This window comes from Mesoplodon bidens (assembly GCF_964165515.1).
Source record: "Mesoplodon bidens genome assembly, chromosome: X".
Taxonomy (NCBI): domain Eukaryota; kingdom Metazoa; phylum Chordata; class Mammalia; order Artiodactyla; family Ziphiidae; genus Mesoplodon; species Mesoplodon bidens.
The window spans coordinates 45978416-45992374 of NC_138163.1; positions in this window are offsets into that span (position 1 = coordinate 45978416).

Here is a 13959-nt window from a genome sequence, read left to right on the forward strand (position 1 = left end):
CCCAGGTTTTTTTTCCTGCCACTGAATTCTAAGAGGAATTTATCATATAATTCCTTGTACAATAGGTAGTGTTTATTATAATGGACAATGTGGTTTTACAAAAGATACTGGTATAATCTTCAAATGGAAATGTCTTTTCTTCCCCTTCGAAAAAAGGGGATGTGTGTAAACTGTCAAATCTTAAGCCAGTAAGAGCCATTTTCTGTTGGAACACTAAGGTATTATGGTTAAGGTAAGTTGCTTTCTGTTGATCTGCTTCAATATGGAGACCCAGAACAGAGAACCTAGAAGAATGGACAGTTGACACGATCCTTATCTGTTCTCAAGTGTCTCCTGTATCAAGTGATCCTTTGGATCACAGACAATTCATTGTTGAATTCTCTGAGGGATCTCTCAAGGAGGATTGAGATTAGGGGCCTAAGGATTTGTGGTCTTTGCCAATTACCTGCTGGCAAAGGACAATAGAGATATGCATCCTGGTCCTACCTACCCAGTAGGGATGCCCTGAGGATGGAAGAAGAGAAAATTGATGTCAAAGCACTGGAGAAAGTTACAATATCTAACCAAATGTCAGGGATGAGGGATAGTGTTATTGCCACCAGACTGCATCTTACTAGGGCCAAGGCCTCTGGCAGGGCTTTGGTAGTTAACTACTGGGAAAAGCCAATTTGTGAGATCTGCTATGAAGTGTCATTGCATATCGACAGGGGCAAGGCATTCAACCTCACAGAAAGATGATTTTGTGAAATTAATGAAGCTTTGATACAGTAAGGACCCTCGTTGTCCAGTATCAGAGTAGGTCTTATTCAAAGACATAGTCTAGCAACCAAAAGTAATTTCAAAACAATTCAAATTCTTGTGCTAATCAAAAACCATGAAGGAGATTCAGAGCAACTCGTTAAATACCCCTTTTTTTTTTTTTGCATCATATTCCACAGGTCTCCAGTGTCTCTATCTTCAATTTATCCACCCCACTCCCAACTTTCCCTGGACCTCCAGGCAGAGCAATTCTCTTTCCTCAGTATTTTCCTCTGTCCAAGCACTTTATTATGTATATTGGTTTAGAATGAAGCCTAAATCCTTTCCCCCTGCCTCTCATATATTCTTGCTCTCTCTTCTTGATTGTGTATAGCAAAAGGCCAAAGGTCAATTTTGCTAAACATAGGAGGGAGAGGTTGGAATGGTGAGAATCCGAGAAAATAAAACTCAACTTCTTCTTGATGCACTGGGAGAGGCAGAAGATTGTTAACATCTACACATGAATAATTTTTCACTCCATCACACCATGACATGGAAATTTAGTCGGCTCTTCACTATGGACAGATGGATCATCAGAATAACTCACTTTAACTCTCTTTTGTTATTAACCCAATTTCTCTTGTTTTTCACTCCAACTTATAGAATAGATTTTCCCACAAGAGTTGGAAACAAAGACCTTTGGAAACAATAGTTGATTATCACAAGACCTTCTTGTGGATGAGGTGAGAAAATGTAGCAAGCCTGGTGGAAAGGCTGGGGTTCCTCTTGGACTGGTTGTATACATCATTCTAAGAGATGTCATCTTCAGCATGTAGAAGGAGCAAGGAGGAATTGGCTAAACTTCCCCATGTTTCCTATGTCTTCCCTTGGTAGTGCAGCTTCAATATTTGACTTGTGTTATGAAATCCCCAAGCATTAGGAACACCTCTTCAAACAAAAATCCAACCCCAAATTCTAAAGCCAAATGTAAATATTTTGGTAACTGATTGCACCAGTCATTCTTCCCTATTGGCAAAGATTCTGGCTAAGAGAAAGAAAATTGAGTTGAAAGCACCTTAAAGGTGTGGAGAAAACATCTTCATCCTCTCATTTATGGCTCTAAAACACTGGCTATAGAGTTAAAGAAATGCCAGGTTCTGTACATTTTAGAAAGGTAAAGAAGTATAGACTATGTATAGATTTCTTCAAGATTCTTCCCAGATTAACAATGTAAATCACTTTAGTAGTCACTCTAACCTTGCTATTTCATGTAAGTCATGGGATGGTGATACCAGATGGGATATGCATTCTGATTTCATACCAGTATTGGCACAATGTCTAAAGCACTTAGCAAAGGCTCTGGCATGTATGAATGAAAAAGCAGGTCAAGCTTAACGGTGATGAAAATGATATCTATCCTTAATCATCTACCCAAATATCTCGCCTACAGACCCCCCAATATTCAGTTTTTATGCGTTGTTTTTCTTTATGGTGCCAATAAATAGATTCATATAACTTCAAAGGTGGAAGGGACCTCAAAGATCATTTAGTTCAACTTCTTATTTCACAGACTGGTAAACTATTCCCAGAGAAGAAAGTACCCTCTTAGTTTGCACAGCTGGTTAGTGGCAGAGCTGGGACTAGTACTTCCTTTCTCCTTGTTTCAGGTGCATAGTTACTGTTAAATTCAAACACTAGCTGTCGGCAAAATATCCACTATTGAAAAGGCACCAAGTGTCCTCAATAACTTCTGCACTTCACTTCAATATATTCTGACCCCTTTCCATTATGAAGCAGACGAATCATTAGTGATTAATTAGGTCTTCATATGGCACTATCATTTCTAGCCTGCTCCATGATCTTGCATTTTCTCCCTTCGTCTTTGGCACCGATTGAAAAAGCTACACAAACTATTTTTTGGACGAGCTCAGTTGGTTAGTTATATCACATCAGTAGAAAGGAAAGGCCTCAACTTTTGATTATTTAGTCTACACTCTTAAGAATTTCCTGACTTATACTTTCTAAATGGACTTAGTCTTTAGACCTTACAAGGAAGTAAATCATACTTATGTGAATAATGTATTTATTCAGTGTTCTCCTTCCCCATGGGAGAGAGGCTTGAGTTTGCCAATCTATGGATCAGTTTAGGATCACATGTCAACCAATTAGTTTCCAAATCCACTAACCCAAATCTTCTGACTGTGAAAGGTTACAACTAGAACAAGAATCTGCTAAGAGCTGCCAGATCTCCCACATAACAGTTTTTCAGACTAACTTGTTCAAATAATGCCTTCATGATATTAGGTTACCTGATTTTAAAATTCTACCTTGTATTTGTGCCAGTGAGTTCTAATTCACTTAATTATGACACTCACCAGAGTGGTATTACCTATCCTGGGAAAGACAGAATTGAATGTATTCAAAGTCAGTTGTAGGCAATGGCGACAGTAACTTCAATGGAACTGCAGTTCTGGACCTGTCGTTTTTTTTTTTTTTTTTTTTTTTTTTGCGGTACGCGGGCCTCTCACTGTTGTGGCCTCTCCCGTTGTGGAGCACAGGCTCCGGACGTGCAGGCTCAGCGGCCATGGCTCACGGGCCCAGCCACTCCGCGGCATGTGGGATCTTCCCCGACTGGGGCACAAACCCGTGTCCCCTGCATCGGCAGGCGGACTCTCAACCACTGCGCCACCAGGGAAGCCCTGACCTGTCCTTCTTGTCCCTTATAAATATAAACTTAACTTCCAGAAGCATGATTCAATATACTGAATATTAACCAGTAAACAGACTATTACCCAGAGGTCTAATATAGCATTTGCTTACCTGACTGCAGTAGAACAATTTGGAATAGGAGGTTGTCTAGATTCTGTCCAAGGTGTTACTCATTAAAGTGACTCATTGGTTAATCTGCATCCTGTGAGATCAGCTGGATATTCATACAGCCTGGTGACCCTGAGAATGTGCTTGGAAGTTTCTCCAGTCATTTTTTTCTTTTATCATAGTGTCAAAGAGGTACTGGCAAATGGGCAATAGTTGGAGTTTCTTTTCTGCTTCTTTTCCAATCCCATCTCTGAGCCAAGGAATCAATGCAAGGATGTCACATATGGCAAAGAGATCTGGGAAAATACTCTGTTCATCAGGTCTGCAGAAGCAGCCAAACCAGATAAATGATCTCCAAAGTGGATTTTTGTTTGTGGTAGGGGTGCTGAAGTGATCTGGATTGTCAGTTTATGAGCAATCAAGTAACTGTGGAATTTCCAATGCATATTTCTGCTTTAGCTCATCATCTTTGGAGTAAAACATCAACTGTGGCTATTAACTCCAGGCATCATTAGCTTTCTGAAGAGCCAGATAAGCTGTCGTTTTCAGATCAGAAAATTGCTAATCTATTCCTTTTAGCAGAAAGTCTCATCATAATCAAAAGCACTATCACTGTGTACCTACTATGTGGCGGAAACTGTACATACGTGATCCTCACAACAGTCCTGGGAGGCAGGTGCAATTAGCTCCAATTTTCAAATGAAGAAACAGGCTCAGAGCGGGTAAGCAAATGCCCAAGGCCACAAAGGTGGTAAGTGGCAAGTGGAATCAAAACCAGATTCACATTCTACTGTACTCAAATGAGGCAAAAGTATCCCAGGAGACCAAAATAACAGTTTCACGGCAGACTTTGCAAGGCAGTGGACTTTTGGAATTCTGAATTCTAGGAATTTATTTCCCACTTGAGGGAACAGTTTCCTAGCTTTGAGGAGTGGTTCGACAGATACTTGATGGATGAGGCAGCTACTGGAGAACACATAGGGGTGGGGGGCAAGCATATTCAGTAACCAGAAGTAGAGTGTGTGCTCCCTGTGTTTTGCCTGGCTGGGTAGGTAGAAATGAGTTCCTTCAGAATGCGAAACAAAATAAGCAAACACAAACCATTAAATCACGTTGCTCTTAACTGAAATTTCAGCCTGTTAGAGAGGTTTTGTTTTAAAGCATTAGTCAGAAGAAAAACAATCTACTGAATCAAAAATTTTAAAAAGTTTTGTATCACTAAAACCATCAATGCTTCAAGACGGTCTACCTTTGCTTACAGAAGGGGCCTCTGATGGATACTGAATACTGGAATTTGGATGAAACCAAACCAGGAACCAAATGCCAGGACTAGCCACACTCATTTGCTAAGCTGTACTTCACCAACTGAAGCCAAATATTCTCACTGAACTGTGACCTGAACCAAAGTTTGTTGTTATTGTTTTTCTTTTCTTAACAAACAGTGAATTGATTCAAACTGGAACGAATGCTGTATATTTTCTGAAGTGATTGAACCCAAACTAACACTGAACTTCAAAGTACATAATCTTAATATTAAACCTGAATTTAATTGATATACCTGTTAGTCCAGTCAGTTTCAGTCCTTGACTGATGATGCCACTGAGATCTTAGAGTTAGAGCCCTACTCTGTGTTTAGAGAGCTCAGCTCTGCTTTGACTGAGCAACTCGGTCAACACCCCTGTGTCACATTACCCCTAAACTCACCCACGTTCTGAGAGAGCATGAGCAATAGAATAAGGTGGAATTGTCTGCTTTCAAATACAATAGGATGCATGTGAATGTCACTATAAGATATGAAACACACAGGGCTGTTTCTTAAACACACCGTGTATACTCTTGCCTCGGTCTTTGCACATGCCTGGAAGACTTTACCTCCACATACTTTGCTCTCTCCTTTTTTTCAGGTCTCTACTCAAATGTGACCTTAATGTAGAATGCTTTCTATGATTACCTCATCAAAAATAGCACCCATCATACTTTTCTTCTTCATCTTTTTTTTATAGCATCCGACACCACTTGAAAAATTATACTTTTATTTTTAGTTGTTTATTCTCTCCCACCACTAGAATGTAAGCTCCATGAGAACAAAGACTGTTTTGTTCACTGCCCTATCCCCAGTTCTTTCAATAGTGCCTAGAAGGTGGTAGGTGTTCAATAAACATTTGGGGGAAAAAAGAAAAATATGACAAAAGATAATATGGCATAGTCCAATGAACATAACTCTGGGAGTCAGAAGCCCTCAGATATAGTCCAAGCTCTGTCATTAACTTGTGGTCTGGGACAAATCATGTTTCCTCTCTGGTGGAGTGGGACTATTTGATTCTTCTTTACCTAGTTCATGGGGATGTTGTGAGATTCAAAAGAAATGATATAGATGGTAGTCCTTGGAAAAGCAGAGGGTACTAGACTTGTGTATGTTTCCCTTCAGACTCTTGAGGTCAGGTCTTCTGCAAGAAGCCATTTTCACTTGTTTAACCTCTGGCAATTGTCATGTTGTCTTCTTATATTCGTAAACTAAGGTAAGTTCCAGGGGACAAAAAGCAAATAAGCTACTAGTCAGTGGGCCTGGCCAGCCTTACTCCTTGGCAGAGTGTGCCTAAAGGCCAAAAGGCCAGTCTAACTGAAGCCAGAATCCAAACTGATTCTCTTTGCCAAAACTTGCACTGGTCCAGGGAATGAGCTGCACATTTGAAACAGGGACTCAGAGCAATGACCTATTTGGTTCAGTCACCTCATGTGCCAGGCTGGAGGCCCCTTAATCCTTCAGGATTTGGTCAATCATCAGCCTTTCAAATGGCCTAGGACAACCAGGCGCAAGGAAGTAAGAAGTTGACTTCTTTCCTGGCGTCCTGTTCTGCCCTCCTCTGGCTTGCCATGGACATACACTGAACAAGTCATCAGAAGTCACCAGATACCTTGGTGTCCTGGCAGATATTCACCGGCTCCAAGCCCAAATCCAATACAGCTAAACAACAAGCTGTTGATGAAGTCTCTGAATTAAATTTATGTGAAAGGTGCTATGGTCTGTACGTACAAAGATTCTTATTCAGTTTCCATCCATCACCTGGGCATGCCTTTAGGGATCGCAGGCTGGCATGGTTACTTTGATGAAGAACGAAAACAAATCTGCTTTCCCCCAAAGCTTCAAATGAATCGACTGCACAGCCATTAGCTAATACCCCAAATGAGACTTACTACTTCATGCTGCAAGAGATTTTGAAGGCGGTGGAGTGGACAGAGTGGGTAAAAGCTGAGGTTGCCTTGTGAATAAAAGAGAAAAAGGCACATATAAAGAGTTTTCTGGTCCCTAAGGCCTCTGAGTCTAAGATAACTTAAGGGTAGGTTCTGAGATAGGGGAAAGGGGACAAGAAATAGACTTCTTTATTTTCCCTGCTCACAACCCACCGCATTCCAGCTCTGCCTCAGCCACTCATCCCTTTGGTCTTTTGTTTCTGGGGGTGGTGGGAGTAGGGTGGTGATGATGAAACAAGTCCATTAGTGCCCCTCAACTGCAACTCATAGCCCCTGCCCAGCCTGGGAGGGGCCCTCATTGCTTTGCTTCCAGCTGGCCACACCCATCCCTGGCTCAGGGATCTAAGTACTCTTGGCACCTCTCCCTCACAGGTGCCTGCCCTCCTTCTTCAACCAGTTTAAGTTGGCACCAAAATTACATTCACAGATTAAGTTACTTTAAATATTTTAAATTACAAAAGACAAACATACTTGTTGACAAATTTTCAACCAATACCAACGTGTATAAACTAGAATGGGAAAGGTCCCCTTTAATCCCCCAATTTCCACCCCAGGGGTAAATGCCATAAGTGGCTTGGTACGTTTAGTTCCAGACAATTTTCTATGTACTCTATGTTCAGACAATTCAAGCAGATCATTAAAATTTCCAGGGAAATTCAATTTTGAATTCTGGTAATGCCAGATGCTACAGACCACAGGATAATTAGGGAAGGTGAAAAAGTCCTGGGTAGCATGGCATGGCTCTTTGAGACCCCTGCTGGTGGGTGGCAATGCATGTGTTGGATAACTAGTTGGCTGTCCATTAACGAGGTGCTTGCTGAGACATACGTGGGACACCTATACCTCAGGAAGCTGTACTGAAGCAGCCTAGAACCTAGGCTGAGAATTCTTAGCTTACCCGGCAAACTCTGGGTTGTGGTTGAAGCCAAACATCCATGCCAGCCTGAGAGATAAGATGTCTTCTTGGTGAAGGTGAAATATTGATGAAATATTGATTTTTTAAATGGGTGCCTCTTACACTGCTGCTTGCTCTGCTCTGGCCCCTCTCCCAGAAACAAAAAGCCTTAGTCAACTTAGTCAATGGAAAGCTCTTAGTAGAAGAGCCTCAGATGCAACCAAGAAAAGTGACATACATACACGATGGGTTCATGGTTAGGGGTTAACTAAGCCAGTTTACTGTGGAAGGGATGAAGATGTGTGTGTCAGAGATTTTTGGAATATCTAAGATCTTTACATTTAGTCCTTCATTCAGAGCACCCTCCAGTCTTTCATTGTTAAGCACTTTTCCCTGCCACCTCCTCACTGCCTCACAGATGTCATAAGCTGTTGTCCTCTTTGGGTCACCAGTGAAGAAGCAGGGAAAGGGTGGAGGTCAGGTACTTAACCTGTGATAAGGACTACAGAAAACCCAGCAATGGGAGAAAGAACTAGTGGAAGCCAAGAGTTGCACACCCTGATGTCTGCTTCTCAGAACTGTGTTCAGTAGAGTCAGATTTTTAGCCTGCTTGTAAGTGTTCACTCGTTCACTCCCCACTTCATTTTACCAAGGACCTGAGGAAGTTAGGAATCTCAGCTGTTCTATCTTACATTAAAAGTGCTGCACAGGGGCTCCCCTGGTGGTGCAGTGGTTGGGAGTCCGCCTGCCGATGCAGGGGGGCGCGGGTTCGTGCCCCGGTCCGGGAAGATCCCACATGCCGCGGAGCGGCTGGGCCCGTGAGCCATGGCCGCTGAGCCTGCGCGTCCGGAGCCTGTGCTCCGCAACGGGAGAGGCCACAACAGCGAGAGGCCTGCGTACCGCAAAAAAAAAAAAAAAAAAAAAAAAAAAAAAGTGCTGCACAATGGGAAGTGACGCCTCTTTTTCCAATGTGGATAGCCTCCAAGCAGCCCGGTAGGGTTGGGCTTAGGGTGTGTAAAGCTCAGGAGATTAGAAAACTCACTGTTTTAAGAAATATGTTGCCTTGTTCAGGTAGGTCCTAGTCTAATCAGAAGGTCTAAAGATCACTGCAGTTTGCAGCTGATAATATATAGATCCACAGAACGGCAGAGCTAGAAGGGGCCAAACATAATATAATCTCCCTAATTTTACCCTAGACCTGGGAACACCAAGGCACACGAAGGCACATGGTCTCATCAGACCACAGGCATGTCATCCATCCCCTCCTGTGGCTACCACTGGCCTATCAGAGATCAGAGGGCTTTGAGTCATTAGAAAGGGTCCTTCTCTTGCCTTGCAGCTTTCAGGTTTCCATTCCTCTAGGAGCTTTGTATTTGTCTTCCTTGCCAGCTCTATCATGAGAAGAAATTACTTTTATTCAGACTAGAACATTGAGGTGGGAGGATGATAATGGTCGTAAAAACCCTGAGACACTTTCTAACCACACCCTTTGCTATCATCAAATTCCCCTTTGGGGTGTCCCCGGTGGAACATATTATTTCGTTTAATCTTGCCAGTTGCTAGGAAGATGAGCCTAAGGGTGTGTGAGGTTCACATCACGAGGCAATTAATTTATTAATAATACTGTGGCTACCTTCAGTTCCATTAACAAACAGGCCTGGTGTGTGTGCCTTCCCCGAGGCATCTCGTTAAGCATTTGATAGAGCAGTGATTAGCATTAGCGTCACTAATACCTGACACTGGCTGTGTTCCTGGCATCTGCCCTTTCAGGGCAGGAAGCAAAGTCGAGAAAATAAGCAGAAAGCAGAGAAAATAAGGCGAGTGAGGGGATAGATATATTACTGGAAACAGGATGGGTAGCTTACACCAGTGCTCCCCAGAATTTAGAATTTCATAGAAGAGTACAAATCATTTAATTTGGAAATGGCATAGGGTGGTCAGCTTTTATTTTTTTAAAAAAGAAAAACCTCTATAAGCAAAATTTTCCACCACTTCATTAAGCAATGACACTTTAACTCCAAAAAGGTAGGAAGGACAGAATAAATTTAGATAAATTTAATTCATAAAAAAAACCCCTGCATTGTCCTGATTCATCTAATTTCAACACAGACCACAGTTATAGACTAGAACTGGTCCATACATTGGCTTTTGGACAGTTCTGCTCTATATGAGAGCCAACAATCTCGGCCTTATGGAGGCACTTACTTACTGGTCTGGAGTGACACTGGTTAGTTTTCCAGAAGAATAGACAGGTATGAGGAAGGGTAGGAAAGTTCTGGACCGAAAAAGGCAGGAAGATGGAAGGTTCTATTCACTGTCCTTCTGGGGCATGAGGGTGTGCTAAAAGCAGGAATGTCCTATGGGTAGACAAATCGAGGGTTTTCCAGTAACAAACTGGTATAGTTCCTGGATACAGCAAGGTAGCACAAGCAGACTTCCCACAGCATGGTCTTTTACCCACCCCTCCAAATGTACACACACTTAGGAGGCCCCCGCTTTTCCAAATACTGGATGACTGCATTATGTATTGATAGGGTGAAAGAGCCTTCTACTTAGAGTCCAGACACTCAAATTCCAGTCCTGGTTCTAATACTAGTCAGCTGTATGATTTCTGGCAAGTTCCCTCCTCTCCCTGAGCCTTGATTTCCTCACGGGGATAATGAGGGAGTTGGACTAGACATGTCTATAGGCCCACGTAACTCTGTCATCCTCCCCACACTACCCCACCCCTTACCCAAGCTGGTGTCTGTTTATTCCATGGCTGCTGCTTCATTTGGGGTTGATGGAGTCTTTCCTGGTAGCTCATCCCTCTTTTACCAGCAAGTTTATTATCTGGTCCTTGCTGGATTGGTGGTGGAGGCTTCCTCACCCTGTTCTTACTCTTCTCCTGCCCCATTACCAGTTCAGCAAGGTCGGCTAAGGACTGCGTTTCCCCTACTGCTGTGCATTATATCACCAAAGAGTGCTTCATGCTGGGGTCTATTAGCTGAGAACCCAAGGTCACTTCACTAATTGTCCATGGCTCTCTGGCTATATGCTTTTTCTCTAATAGGCCAATTTGTCCATTTGTGATAGACAAGATTGCCTTTGGTCCAGAAACCCTTTTAGAGTGGATGACTATGATCCGGAGGCTGCTTGTAAACCTAATTGCTGTCCTCCATTAGATATTGCTGGAGCTGCGCTATCAAGACCAAAAGAAGTAGAGAAAGGGGGAGTTCAAACGGAGGAAAGAGGAAGGAAAAAATGTGGTTGAAGCAGAAGGGTCCACTCTTCCAAGCATTATTTTCCCCCTCACTGTATACTCCCACCAAGGGGCACTGACATACCTGAATTTTCACCCCAGCTCTGTCACTTATTAGTTGCATGATCTCTGGGCAATTTTCTTAACCCCTCTGAGCTTCAGTTTCCCATAATTGTAAAGTTGGGAGGATGTTTATACAGATTAGATGAGAATATATATATAAAGTAGCACTCAATAAATGGTAGTTCTTGCAATTCCTTAAAGCAGCTCTGTGGAGCTCTCTATTGCTATTTAATGAAACCCTTACTGCCCTGCTGGGCAGAGCTGGCTAGTCTCCCTAGCTAGGCATGCCTATCAGAAAACAGGCCAGTCCCTTCAGAGAGGTGAAATATATACACCCAGGCTGACAGTGACAGGCAGGGAGCCATCTTCAGCTTACGTATCAGAGAAGAGCTCACTGTAAGATGCTCTAGGCCTCACTGCATCCTGGGGAAGCCAGACTGAACGCTTCTGGAACCACTTCGGGGATCACGAATCTTCACTAGGGCAAAGTGAAGATTGAAAGGGTATCTATTTCCTACCTATGTCTGGCATATGGTGTTTTAAAAATTAATTAATTTTACATTGAGGTTTAATTGATATATATTATGTCAGTTTCAGGTATACAACATAACCATAATGATTCAGTATTTGTATGTATTCTGAAATGATCACCACAGTAAGTCTAGTTACCATCCATCACCATACGCAGTTACAGAATTTTCTTTTTCTTGTGATGAGAACTTTTAAGATCTATTCTCTTAGCAACTTTCAAATACGGCATATGGTATTTTTAATCCTGACAGCACTGTAAGATAAGCATTACATCTGCACTTTACCATTAGAGAAAGAGGCACAGATTAGTTTCATATGTTACTGTGGCCTTGGTGATGCCATGCTCTACCTATTACGTTAGCTTTGAGGTAAGGTTCATGTCCACAGCTAGCTAGTTACATCCATCCTTCTATGTGTGTGGGTTAGGAGGTAAGGTACTTCCCTAGGGGTCAAACACCAGATGAAAAAGGAGGCACAAAACCACAGACATAAACACGGGCGGAGACAATCTTATGTGTTCACCAAGTTCTGTTTAATTTTCCTCTTTCTGGGCTCACAGGAAGGTTATATCTCCCACCCTTCCTTGCAGTTAGATGGGACTGTGTTTTGGTCAGTGGTATGTGGAAGAAGTGATGTAAACTACTCCCTAGGCTGGCCCTTAAAATATTTCACGGGAACCTTCAGCCCTCTCTTCCCCTGCCGCAAAGAGCTTGGAGCTCCATGTTGAGATGGAAAGAGCTTGGATCCCCACGTTGCCCAAGTTGGAGGAGAGCCCCTGATGACTCTCATCAGATTTTATGTCCATGTGAAATAAACTTTAGTTGTGCCAAGTCACTGAGATGTAAGAGTCTATTTGTTATTGTCGCATAGCTGATCTTATCCTGACTAATGTATATATCAGTCATATATAGTTAGAAATATATGCATACTCAAAAGAGTAGGTAAAGAAAGAGATGACAGGGGAAATGGTTTGGCCTGTCACACATGGGGGAATAGACGAATGACAACACGGATGGGAGTAACGCAGGTTGGGGAGGCAGTGCAGGGGGTTTGTGAAGATTAAAACAACCTGAGGATGCCTAGCCCTCTAAGCTTCTTGTTTCAGGTAAGAAGAAACCTTATCTTCAGCTCTTGCTGAACCTGCTCCCCCATCCAGAAAGACAGAGCAATGCTGGGAGAGAACATTCACAATATCTTAGATTAGGCTCACATGTTAATCACATCCTGGTTGAGCAGAAGCTGATATTCAGCAACCCCTTGAGCTAAAAGCCATTTTGAAGATCATTTAGTGTATTTTCCCTTAAATCTTCCTTAGAAGAAAGGAATTTTCCTGTTTTATGTCCTTAGACAAAAAGAAGTCTCATCTGGCTGGGTACCATGGGCCAACCCATTCAGGTTGTCCTCTTGATCAGAGGCCCCAAATGTTACACTGGAGAGTGGTCTCTACATGCCATGTCAGGTATGCACATCTAGCCCCTGAACTGCCAAAGATCTACGCTGGAGCAGCTGTCCATGTCTTCCTCTAAGCCTGGGCCATTGCCTGCCAGCAATTCAGGCTGTTGCTTTAAAGTTCCCCTAAAGCCCACATGCTACAGTTTAAGAGCATTTCCTTTCGTGCTGTTGTCAGTAGAAATGGGGAATGCCTATTACCCATTCTGGCTAATTGCCTCCACCCAGCTTAGCTTCTCCCCTAGGATGCTGAGTTAACTGCCTTTCATTAACCTAGGAAAACTTCCCTTTTTGGAAAGCCTCCCTTGGTGAGTATTCCGAGCCTGACAGCAGCTGTATTCCTTCCAATGTCTATGGAAGTCATTGAAGATTTTACAACTTCTCCATGAAGTCTGAAGAGGAAGTGAATTCTCAGCTAGGTTGGGCCATCCACAGTCTCCCAGGGGACTGTAGAGTGGCTTGAGGAAAACCTCATTCTGGCCTATTACAACAGTGCTGCCTTGCCAAGGTACACAAGGCCAGCCACTGCGCTCTGCCTCGAGCTGAGCCAGAGCAATGGAGGGCAGAGTGCAAGGACGGCAGGGCTTCCCTGACCTGACAAGTCAGGTGGCCAGTCCTCAGGCCAGTCAGCTCTGTGCCATGCAGGAGTCACTGCAGCCAAGTGAGCACACTGGCTTCCACGCAGCCATGCTGAATGCAGTGCAGACTTCCAAGAACTGCCTTTAGTTTCTGATCCTAAAAGAGGTACTGAAATGAAATATAAAGAAAGGATGAAAGAATGAGAGAGGGAGGTAGGAAGGGGGGAAGGAGAAATGAAATGAAATTAAAGGAAGCAAACCTTGCCTCGGAGTGTTTCTGGGCCATGACAATGAGCCATGTTGAGATTATATCTGCACATAGCTAGACAACCAGAATGTGTGTGCCTGGTAAATTCAGAGCTCTGGAATTATGGCGGGAACTTAAGAACCAGGGG